Source organism: Panthera leo, chromosome A3, assembly GCF_018350215.1.
Source record: "Panthera leo isolate Ple1 chromosome A3, P.leo_Ple1_pat1.1, whole genome shotgun sequence".
NCBI classification, from domain to species: Eukaryota; Metazoa; Chordata; class Mammalia; order Carnivora; family Felidae; genus Panthera; species Panthera leo.
In genome coordinates, this window is record NC_056681.1 from 137,901,203 (window position 1) to 137,911,357 (window position 10,155).

At 64.1% G+C, this 10,155-nt stretch overlaps 1 long non-coding RNA gene across 2 annotated transcripts; it reads right to left on the reverse strand.

Moving 5' to 3' along the window:
• Positions 1–8,183: 8,183 nt before the first annotated feature.
• LOC122215185 lies at positions 8,184–9,604 on the reverse strand. 2 transcript variants are annotated; one of them, XR_006200297.1, is made up of 3 exons: positions 9,302–9,604; positions 9,033–9,180; positions 8,184–8,665 (listed from the first exon to the last, which is right to left on the reverse strand). It is a non-coding gene; the product is annotated as an uncharacterized LOC122215185 (long non-coding RNA). The 2 variants fall into 2 exon arrangements; XR_006200296.1 differs by having other exon boundaries at positions 8,184–8,672; positions 9,302–9,601.
• Between the last annotated feature and the right edge of the window lie 551 nt (positions 9,605–10,155).

A 10,155-nucleotide genomic window follows, 5' to 3' on the forward strand; every position in this document is an offset into this window, starting at 1 on the left:
GAGAGGACTCGGTTCCCTCTCCGGTGCTTCGTGCCGCTGGAAGGACACGCGGTTGGGCCCGGCCCTGGCTCCACCGGGTTGGAGGCTGTGTGACGTGCCGTTCGCGGTCCCAGGCTCCCGGGAGCACCGGGAGCTCCCAGATCGGGCCGTCCTCCTCTGTTCGGCGCCCCTGTGAGTCCCACACCCGGGCCCTTCCAGCCTACACACAACCTCCATGTGGACAGAGCTCCTCCCTCTGTAACTCACGGGACTGCGTCCGCCCGTCCCAGGCACGCTTCCCGCGGCACAAAGCCACCTCCGCCTCGCGGCTGGGCGCACAGCTGGACACAGAGCTGGAAGGAGCTCGCGCTCAGGTCGTCCGGAGCAGAAGATCCAAGGAGATGACACAGGTGACAGGGAAGCGGGCCACTCTCTCTTCGTGCCTCGCCTCTAACACCTGTCAACGACCGCCCGTCATCCCTCCAGACCCCCAGATGTCACTGCTACCTCTTGGAGATGTGCTGCCCGGCCCCTGGGCTCAGCATTGCCCCCACCACTCCTCCCGTGCACGGAGTGCGAGCAGGGGAGGGGCAGAGAGAGAGGGAGACACAGAATCCAAAGCGGGCTCTGGGCTCCCAGCTGTCAGCACAGAGCCCGACGCGGGGCTCGAACTCACAGACTTCGGGATCATGAAAGAAGCCAAAGTCGGACGCTTAACTGACTGAGCCCCCCAGATGCCCCAGGGTAAAGACTTAGGTGTGCAATTGCTGGCCATACAGTCACTATATGCGTAATAGTTTCAGAAGCTGCCGGAATGTGTCTGAAGCGGCTGCACCATCCGTGTTCCCGCCAGCCCTATGTGACTGTCCAATTGTCCCGCGCCCTCGACAACTTGTTTTTTTCCCTGTTTTGAGTAACAGCTATCCCGGGGGGCGAGCCGTGGTTTCTCACCGTGGGTTGGTTCACATTTCTCTGCTGGCTGGTGACGGTGACGATCCCTTCGGGTGCTCATCGGCCATTTGCCAGGCTTCCTTGGTCAGATTTCTTTTTTTAAAGTCCTGGGAACTTGCACGAAAAGGCCCTTCACAGACGCGCCATGGTTAGGCTTCCCGACGGCGAGCCGATGAAGAGCTGGCTCCTTCTTTGCGCGTGGCTCCGCGGCGGCCGCTGGCAGGCTGCCGTCCCCACGTGGGGCTCCATCTGGCAGCTGGAGCGGGTGGTGCGACAGCCGGGACGCTTCACCGTCCTTTAACGTGAGAGAAGGCAGCGGTGGGCTTGGCCGTGCGTGTCCCTCCAGCCTGGGCGCATAGCGGTCGTTCTCACACGCCGCGGCCCTCGCTCGTAGGCCAGCACGGTAGCTGGGGTTCTCACCGGTTTTGCGCAGGAGGAAACCGAAGCCGGTCCGAGATTGCCCCGAACCGGTGGCGGGCCCGGGGCCTGACCTCGGGCCTCCGCTCTGTCACGGCGTGTGTCCGGAGGCCCCGTAAGAGCAGGATTCAGAGAGCACGAGGTTCTGCCGTGAGACCCGGCCTTCTTGTCCTTTTCCTTTCTGCGAGTCTGTTCGTCACAGTAGAGTGCACACAACAGAACTCCCCGCTCTACCCGTTTTTGGACGCACGGTTTGGCGGAGCGAGCACGTTCACACTGCTGTGCAGCCGACATCACCGGCTTCCGCCTGACCCTTCGTGCTGCAGAACTGAAGCTTGGTCCCCACCAAACGTGACCTCCCCGAAGCCCTCCCCCAGCCCGGCCACCACCATCTACTTTGTGCCTCGATGAATCTGACCGCTCTGGGTACCTCCCGTGAGGAGAATTATACCGCATTTGTCTTCTTGCGGAAGGTTTGTGTCCCTTACTATGCTGTCTGGAAGGTTCATCCATATTGGAGCAGGTGTCAGAATTTCCTTCCTTTTTAAGGCTGAGTAATACTCCATCGTACGGATGGACCACATTTCCTTTATTCCTTTACTTCCACAAACGGGCAGTGGGGTTGCCTCTAGTTTCACTATTTAAAAAAATTTTTTTTAGTGCTTATTTATTTTTGAGAGAGAGAGAGACAGAGCGTGAGCGGGGGAGGGGCAGAGAGAGAGGGAGACACAGAATCCCAAGCAGGCTACAGGCTCCGAGCCATCAGCACAGAGCCCGACGTGGGGCTCGAACCCACGGGCCGCGAGATCGTGACCTGAGCCGAAGTCGGAAGCTCAACCGACTGAGCCACCCAGGTGCCCCTCGCTATTGTTAATAACGCCGGCGTGAACGCTGCTGTGCTAGTGTCTCTTCAAGACCCCGCCTTCCGTTCTTTGAAGTACACTTGCTGCGTGGATGGTGGCGTCTCTGTGTTTATTTTCTCCGGGAACTTCCATACTTTTCCACAGAGGCTGCACCACCTTATGTGCCCACCTGCAGTGCACAGGGGAAACAGACCTGGCGTCCTTTTTAAGGGTGGAATTAAGGAGGTCCACATTTCCAGTTACAAAATCAAGAAGCCATGGGGATAAAAAATACAGCATAGGGAACACAGGCAGTAATATTGTGATAACGTCGTGTAATGACGGATGGCAGCTAGGCTCACCGTGCGGGATGCTGGGGATTGTGTGCAGTTGTGCGATCCCCGTACGTCCGCCTGAAACTAACATGACCCTGTGCGTCCGCTCTGTGAAAGCCACCGCACCAGAGTGGAGACAGGCCACATCCCGGGAGTTCAGGTGGCAGGATCCCGAGCCCGACATCAGCCAGGAGCTCGGGGGCTCCCTGCCGTCGGTCGATCCCTGTGTTCCTGGCGTGGCCTGGCAGGGTCATGCAGACTTCTATGCCCAGCCTGGTCACCGTGTAGAGCACACGTGGCCGATCCTGTAGACGCCTGCCCCGTGTCTGCCTCCCCCTTTTTGCATCCTAACACCGCTGCGCTTTTGTTCACACTTAGGGCCAGAGATGTGTTTACTGGCCCCGGGTGCTGGGGGAGGCGCTGGGGGAGGCGCTGGGGGAGGCACTGGGGGGGGGGCAGGGAGGACAAAGGGCCCCCAGGTGCGGGGGTGCGGAGGGTGGATTAGCGCGGCTGAAATTAGAATCTCGGAGTCTGCTCTGGACACTCGTTTGCCGCCCAGGACGGGGAGCCGGCAGCCCAGGGCAGAGCGAGTGAGTCCCCCCTTCCTGGGAAGGAGGCCAGTTAGAGCCGCCCCGCGGGGCCGGGGCCTGACGCCCCTCGCCAAGGACGCGTGTTATCTGTGTATTTGGAAGGAAAGGAGGGTTAAAATACCTCTTTGTCTACTGAGGACCGGGTCCGTCGTGAATCATTTCTCCTTCCTTCCGTTTAGGAAGAGACGGGCCCTGTGCCAGCCAGTACGTTCCCAGGCCAGGCAGGTGCAGAACTCCCTGAGACGCTGTGACACGCTGCATTGCTCGTTTAATTTAAGGCTTAAACAGCTCCAAGAAATGCGTAGAAGCCTATGCATCACCGCGGAGGACTTCATCGGAGGTGGGTGTCACTGGGCCTGCTGGCTGACACCCGCAGCAAGCTGGAGTCATTCTGGGGGACCACACGAGGCTGTGCGTGCCCTTGACACCGTGTGCAGAGAGGGCGTGGCTTAAAGAGGCGGATGTCCGGTTGTCATTTGACTGTTTTTCTCTCTAGTTTCCACTTTACTGGTTTAACGAGCCCCCACGATACTTGGCTCCAACCCGGGCACACATTTTGGATTGCTGACGAGGCTCAGAACACGCGCGTGCCCCAGTGTTTCACACCGACAGGCAGAGACACACGGGGTGGTCCTTCTCACGGGCCCTCCTCCTCCTGCACCCGCCTGGGGCCTGCGGCCCGGCAGCCCCGGGTGCCCTGCACGCGCCCTGCTGCCTCCCTGGGACCCCTGCGGCCACCTGCCAGCAGCCGACTCGCTGAGCTAGGATTTCCCGTGTGTTGGAAACAGGAAAAATAAAAAATGTAAGCGGAGGGGGGGCGGGGGGAAGAAGGGGGTTGCATTTATCGTCAAGATTTCTGGGTGAGGGTGTTTCCCCCAGACTCCTCTGGTTACGCAGAGACCGGTGAGCAGATCAGTGTGCCCTGAGCAGGCCCCTCAAGTGCAACCCAGCTCTGACCTTCCGCAGAGACCCCCTTCTTCCTATTATTGATTCTTTAATGGCATCTAATGATGATGTAAGGAGGCTGCCGGCCGGGCCCTTCAGTGCCATCGATCACTTGTTAAGGATCAGAGAGGCACGCCCATCTGCGTACCACCGACCCGACATCCCTGGAGGATCCTGCGCTGCCCCAGGACCCCTCCACCCCGTCCGCCCTGCCCCTCCGCCTGCCGCCCCCCCCCCCAAGTCTTCCTGGCCCGCCCCCTCTGCCTGGGATCCCTCGTCCCTCTGGCCCTGCCCCCTCAGCCCAGGCCCCCCTAGTCCTTCTGTCCCTGCTCCCTCTGTCCGGGGGGGGGGGGGGGGGTCCCCCGGGACTGCTCCCTCCTCCCCCCCCCAGTCTTCCCAGCCCTGCCCCCTCTGCCCGGGGTCCCCCCAGTCCCTCTGGCCCTGCCCCCTCCACCCGGGCCCCCCTCCCAGTCCTTCCGGCCCTGCTCCCTCTGTCCGGGGGGTTCCCCAGCCCTGCTCCCTCGGCCCGGTCCCCCCTCCCAGTCCCTCCGGCCCTGCCCCCTCCCTCCCTCACACGCTGTGTCTCTCTTGTGTCCCGCTGGCAGGCCTGCGTGCCAGCTCTCCGTACCTGAAGCACACATCTCACCCCCCCCATCTGTCTAAATCCTACCTGTACTCTCAAGACACATCTCAAATATCATTTCAAATGTCAAATAACAGAGTGATCTTTAAAAAATATAAATCAGATCATGTCATTCTCGTGTTTAAAATCTTTAATGGTTCCGACTGCCCTTTCCACACAGCCGGAGGGCACCCTGCACCAGGCCCCCAGCCCCGCTTGGGTGCCCGGTGTGCTGGCTGCCTTCAGCCCCCAGGCCAGGCCTGGCTCGTACAGACCGGGGGGCTGGACCCTTGGTGCCCTTCGCCACGAACGTCTTCCCGGCTTCCGCCTGGCCTGTGTCGCAGCCGGATCCTTGTCCAAGCGCACGGAACCTGGGGGACCCCGGCCCTGAGTGCCCACGCAGGGTAGCTGCTGCGGCGTGCACACAGCGGCCCCAGTCCCCACCTGTGGAGGTGACGTGTGGCCCAAGGGGCCTCGCAGAGGCAATGGACGGTGCAGGTGTGAGAGCAGAGGTGCGGCGGCTGCCCCCAAGGGAATCGTGCGTTCCGGAAAGTGGGAAGGGGCAGGTGGGTCAGAGAGGCCGGGGGAAGGGCTCACCCTGCCTTGCTGCCTTGCAGGATGTGGCAGGGGAGGGGCCGCCTGCCAGGGATGCAGGTGGCCCCAGGAGCCGGGAGCGGCCCTCAGCCCTGCAACCCTCTGGCAGGGGACGGTGGTCCCAGGGCAGCAGCTGGCCCACAGTGGGGCTTAGCCTGGGGCCTGCCTCACATTTCTGACCCATTCACTCCAAGGTGACACATTCTGTGGTTAAGCTGCTCCATTTGCGGTAATTGATTAGGGCAGCAACAGAAAACCAGGAGGGACCTGTTCGTCCCTGACCACACCACGCAATTCTGTTTTCTCTGAGGCTCTTGCCCTCTGAAGTGCAGTCATTTTGTCCTGTCCCTTGTCTGTCTCCAGAGCCTACACCCCCAGCTGACCTGTGAACTTGGCAGGCATGCCCCCCCCACTCACCCTGTGGGCACAGGTGGGCGGGGGGGGTGAGTAGCAGGGGTGGGAGGGCAGCAGGGGTGGAGGGGGAGGAGGGCTGGGGGGGGAGCAGGTGCAGGGGGAGGGGAGGCATGGGGAAGGAGCAGCAGGTGCAGGGGAGAGGGGAGGTCTGGGGGGGAGGCAGCAGGTGCACGGGGATGGGGGGAAGCATCAGGTGTGGGGGGGCTGGGGGACAGCAGGTGCGGGGGCCAGGGGTGGAAGCAGCAGGTGTGGGGGGAGCAGAGGTGTGGTGGGGAGCAGCAGGTGGAGGGGGAGGGGGGGCTGGGGGGAGCAGAAGGTACAGGGGACAAGGGGTGGGGGTGAGAAGGTACGGGGGAGGGGGGCTGGGGGGGAGCAACAGGTGTGGGGGGGAGGGGGGCTGGGGGGGAGTCGAAGGTGCAGGGGACAGGGGTGCAGGGGGGAGCAGAAGGTACAGGGGGAGGGGGCTCGGGGAGCAGCAGGTGTGGGGGGCAAGGGGGAGCAGCAGGTGCAGGGGGGAGGAGGCTGGGGGGGAGCAGCAGGTGCGGGGGGGCTGGAGGGGAAGCAGGTGGGGGGGCTGGGGGGGAAGCAGAAGGTGCAGGGGACAAGGGGGCAGGGGGAGCAGCAGGTGTGGGGGGAGGGGGGCAGGGGGGAGCAGCAGGTGCAGGGGGGAGGGGGCTGGGGGGAGCAGCAGGTGCGGGGGGGCTGGAGGGGAAGCAGGTGGGGGGGCTGGGGGGGGAAGCAGAAGGTGCAGGGGACAAGGGGGCAGGGGGAGCAGCAGGTGTGGGGGGAGGGGGGCAGGGGGGAGCAGCAGGTGCAGGGGGGAGGGGGCTGGGGGGAGCAGCAGGTGCGGGGGGGCTGGAGGGGAAGCAGGTGGGGGGGCTGGGGGGGGAGCAGAAGGTGCAGGGGACAAGGGGGCAGGGGGAGCAGCAGGTGTGGGGGGAGGGGGGCAGGGGGGAGCAGCAGGTGCAGGGGGGCTGGAGGGGAAGCAGGTGGGGGGGCTGGGGGGGAGCAGAAGGTGCAGGGGACAAGGGGGCAGGGGGAGCAGCAGGTGTGCGGGGAGGGGGGCAGGGGGGGAGCAGCAGGTGCAGGGGGAGGGGGCTGGGGGAGCAGCAGGGGGGGGCTGGGGGGGAAGCAGAAGGTGCAGGGGAAAAGGGGGCAGGGGGAGCAGCAGGTGTGGGGGGAGGGGGGCAGGGGGGAGCAGCAGGTGCAGGGGGGAGGGGGCTGGGGGGAGCAGCAGGGGGGGGCTGGGGGGGAAGCAGAAGGTGCAGGGGACAAGGGGGCAGGGGGAGCAGCAGGTGTGGGGGGAGGGGGGCAGGGGGGAGCAGCAGGTGCAGGGGGGCGGGGGCTGGGGGGAGCAGCAGGGGGGGCTGGGGGGGAAGCAGAAAGTGCAGGGGGCAAGGGGGCAGGGGGAGCAGCAGGTGTGGGGGGAGGGGGGCAGGGGGGAGCAGCAGGTGCAGGGGGGCGGGGGCTGGGGGGAGCAGCAGGTGCGGGGGGGCTGGAGGGGAAGCAGGTGGGGGTCTGGGGGGGAGCAGAAGGTGCAGGGGACAAGGGGGCAGGGGGAGCAGCAGGTGTGCGGGGGAGGGGGGCAGGGGGGAGCCGCAGGTGCAGGGGGGAGGGGTCCGGGGGGATCTGCAGGTGCTGCGGAGGAGCACACACTGATTTGACAGTATTTTCTCTTTGTAATAAAAGTGATTTGCTCATGAATAAATGTGTATGATTTGTAAAACCTCTTTAGGCCATCCCGAATAAATGAAATCACAGAAAGCATCTGTGGTTTTGTCGTTGATCCTTTCAGAGATGCCACCCCTCGTCCAGGGGCCACTCTGTGAGCTGCCCCGTGGACAGGGAGGGGGACTGGACTCTGCAGCCTGGCCCGCCCCTGCGTGCCCACGGGCCAGCCCTTTCACCCCTGGCGGGCAGGTGCCCCGCTGACCGCTGTGCCCAGGACACCTCGTCCCGTGCTCATCTCGTGCAGGCGCCGGTCCCGGGGCCCCGGCTGGGTCTTGGTCGTCTGAGCTCTTTCCTTCCTCCCTGGGGACCAGTACCTGCCGGCCGGGCAGGCTGCGGGCAGCCGGATGCGGCTCCAGCAGGGGGACGTGGCCTCCCCGGACCGGCGGCTGCGGGCCTGCTGGGGCGGCGGCATGGCCGGGGCATGCGGCCGCCTCCTGGGAGCCCTCCCCGGCCTCCCAGGCCCGCAGCCCCCTGGGTTCTCTCTTCCTGCCGCCTCAGCCGCCGCGGGATCATCTCAGGGACGGAGTGATGTCTGCTCTCTGGATGGTCTCCACGGGACTGGAGCAAGCAGATGGGCTGGGATTTAGGAGAGACAGTTCGATGCCGTGTGCCGAACAGAGCGCTATTTCTTCCTGGGAAATGCTTGCTGTCAGGTAAACACCAGCAAATCAAAAACCAATTCTGCAGGGCGATGATTTTTGCCTTCCAAAAGATGAAATTACAAAAGCTAAGAAACAATGTGCGCTCTGAGGAGAAACCCAAATAAAATGACTCTGCACGCTGTGTATATTTTATGTGTGTTCTGCATCGCGTGAGCGTATATGCGAAGGTAATTACGGGCACGGTGGCAGGTGGCAGGCCCAAAAGCGCCCATTTTGCTTGCTGACGTCTCAGCGTCTGCCACGAAGCTCCACGGAGAACAGCAGCTGCCCGCGAGCCTCTGTCTGGGGCTGGCGTCTCCTCGAGTCCGCGCGCGGGTGGCAGGGCGTTTGAACCCGTGTCTATGACCTTACGGCCCGAAGGCTTTCCACCCGGTGAGGACGGGTTAAGGATGCCGGCTTTCTTTTGAGCGGAGCCCTGGCGCTGGCCTGACCGCTGCGCGGAGCTCCGGCCCTCACTTATCTTCATCACTGGGGACTCAGCCTGCTTTCCAATAAATCACACCCCGGACAGCAGCCCACGGATGTGGGCCCTTATTTCTTCTCCGCCGCTGATAACAACAGACAATTGATTTCCTGTCCAAAGCTGGGTTCTCCAGCGAAATTAAAAGAGTCATGTCTCGAGGCAAATAATATTGTAATCTCGCTCAACCCGCGTCTCCAGCGCGACCGAGCGTTTTATGCTTCTGGTCGTCCCGAAACCCGGGAGAGCCCTTCAGCTCCCCTCTGCCTGTTTGTACGCCCCTGCTCCTGTAATTCAGGGGTGAGCCTCTCGAGCCCTGTGCACAACCCGCACACCCTCCCTCGCCCACCCGCACAACCTTTCTCGGACCGCACGCCCTCCCTCTCTCCCTGCACAGCCTGCCCTCTGATCCGCATGCCCTCCCTCGCTCACCTGTACACTCTCTCCCCGACCTCACGCCCTCCCTGTCTGACCCGCAAACCCCGCTCACCTGTGCAGCCCCCCCTCCCACGTACGGCCTCTCCGACCCGCACGCCCTCCTCACTCAGGAGAGTCGGCAGGAGCACTGAGTGGGGGCACTGGTGGATTTTACAGGTGAAGAGGTTCAATAAATACACGGAATTCGGCCAAGCCTGGACCTTCGGATGCCGGTGGAAGAGGAAGAAAGGAAGCTTGGCCTTCTCGTCCCAGCGCTTTGACCCCAGGACGCACGCCCGTCCTCCCCCTGTCCCACCGCCCCCTGGGGTGCACCCTGCACACCTCTGTTTGGCCTCGGGACAGCGCCCGGCCCGCCCGGTCCCAGCCGGTGGCGGGAGTGAAGGCGTCCGTCATCCACGAGGGCTGCCTCCGCTCCCACGGTCCCGGGACCTCCCACGGCCACAGGCCCGGATGGAGACGGAGAGGCCCGTGATGGATCCGGCAGGGGTGCGGGAGGGCGGTGTGTCTGGGCGGGGCTGGGGGCGCCGGGGCTCGGGAGCGTGGGCTTCCTCCCGCCAACCCCCCGGACCGCGTGCTCGACCCGCCTTCCAGCACGTGTGTCTTCGGGACCCTTGTGATGAGATAGCGCCCGGGAGCCTGTGTCGCGCGCTCAGCTGGTTGTACGCTCACGTCTCCAGGCGCCCTGGCGCGGAAACGCAGGGGGGAGGCGCGCGAGGGTGGGGGCTGGGCGCGGGGGAGGAGGCACCGGAAGCACAGCGTTCCCACTCGCGTGTTCTGCGAGGGACGGACCGTTGACGGTCGCTACTGTCTGGCGATTTTTAAAAACTCCCGCGAGTCCCGCCCGAGGGCAAGGCCCGCTGCGCCGTCCCGGGCCCGACGGCGTCCGCACGGCGCGCTCTCGGCCGCTCGCGCGTCTGCGTGACTCGGGGGTCAGCCTCTCGCGAGAGAAACCGCAGAGGCGCTGGATGGGGCGGCGGCGGCGGGCCGACTTCTCGGAGGGACCGCGCTCGGGCGGAGCCGGCCGCCTTCTGTGGCGGTTCTTCCCGAGCCGCGCGGTGTCCTCCGCGTGGACGGAGGCGTGGGCCTCGCCGTCGGTGCGGATTTTGTAGCCGTGATGAGGACACGCTGTTCCTTCGAAAATGTTGCTTAATGTGAAAAAAAAAAATGACGTTTAT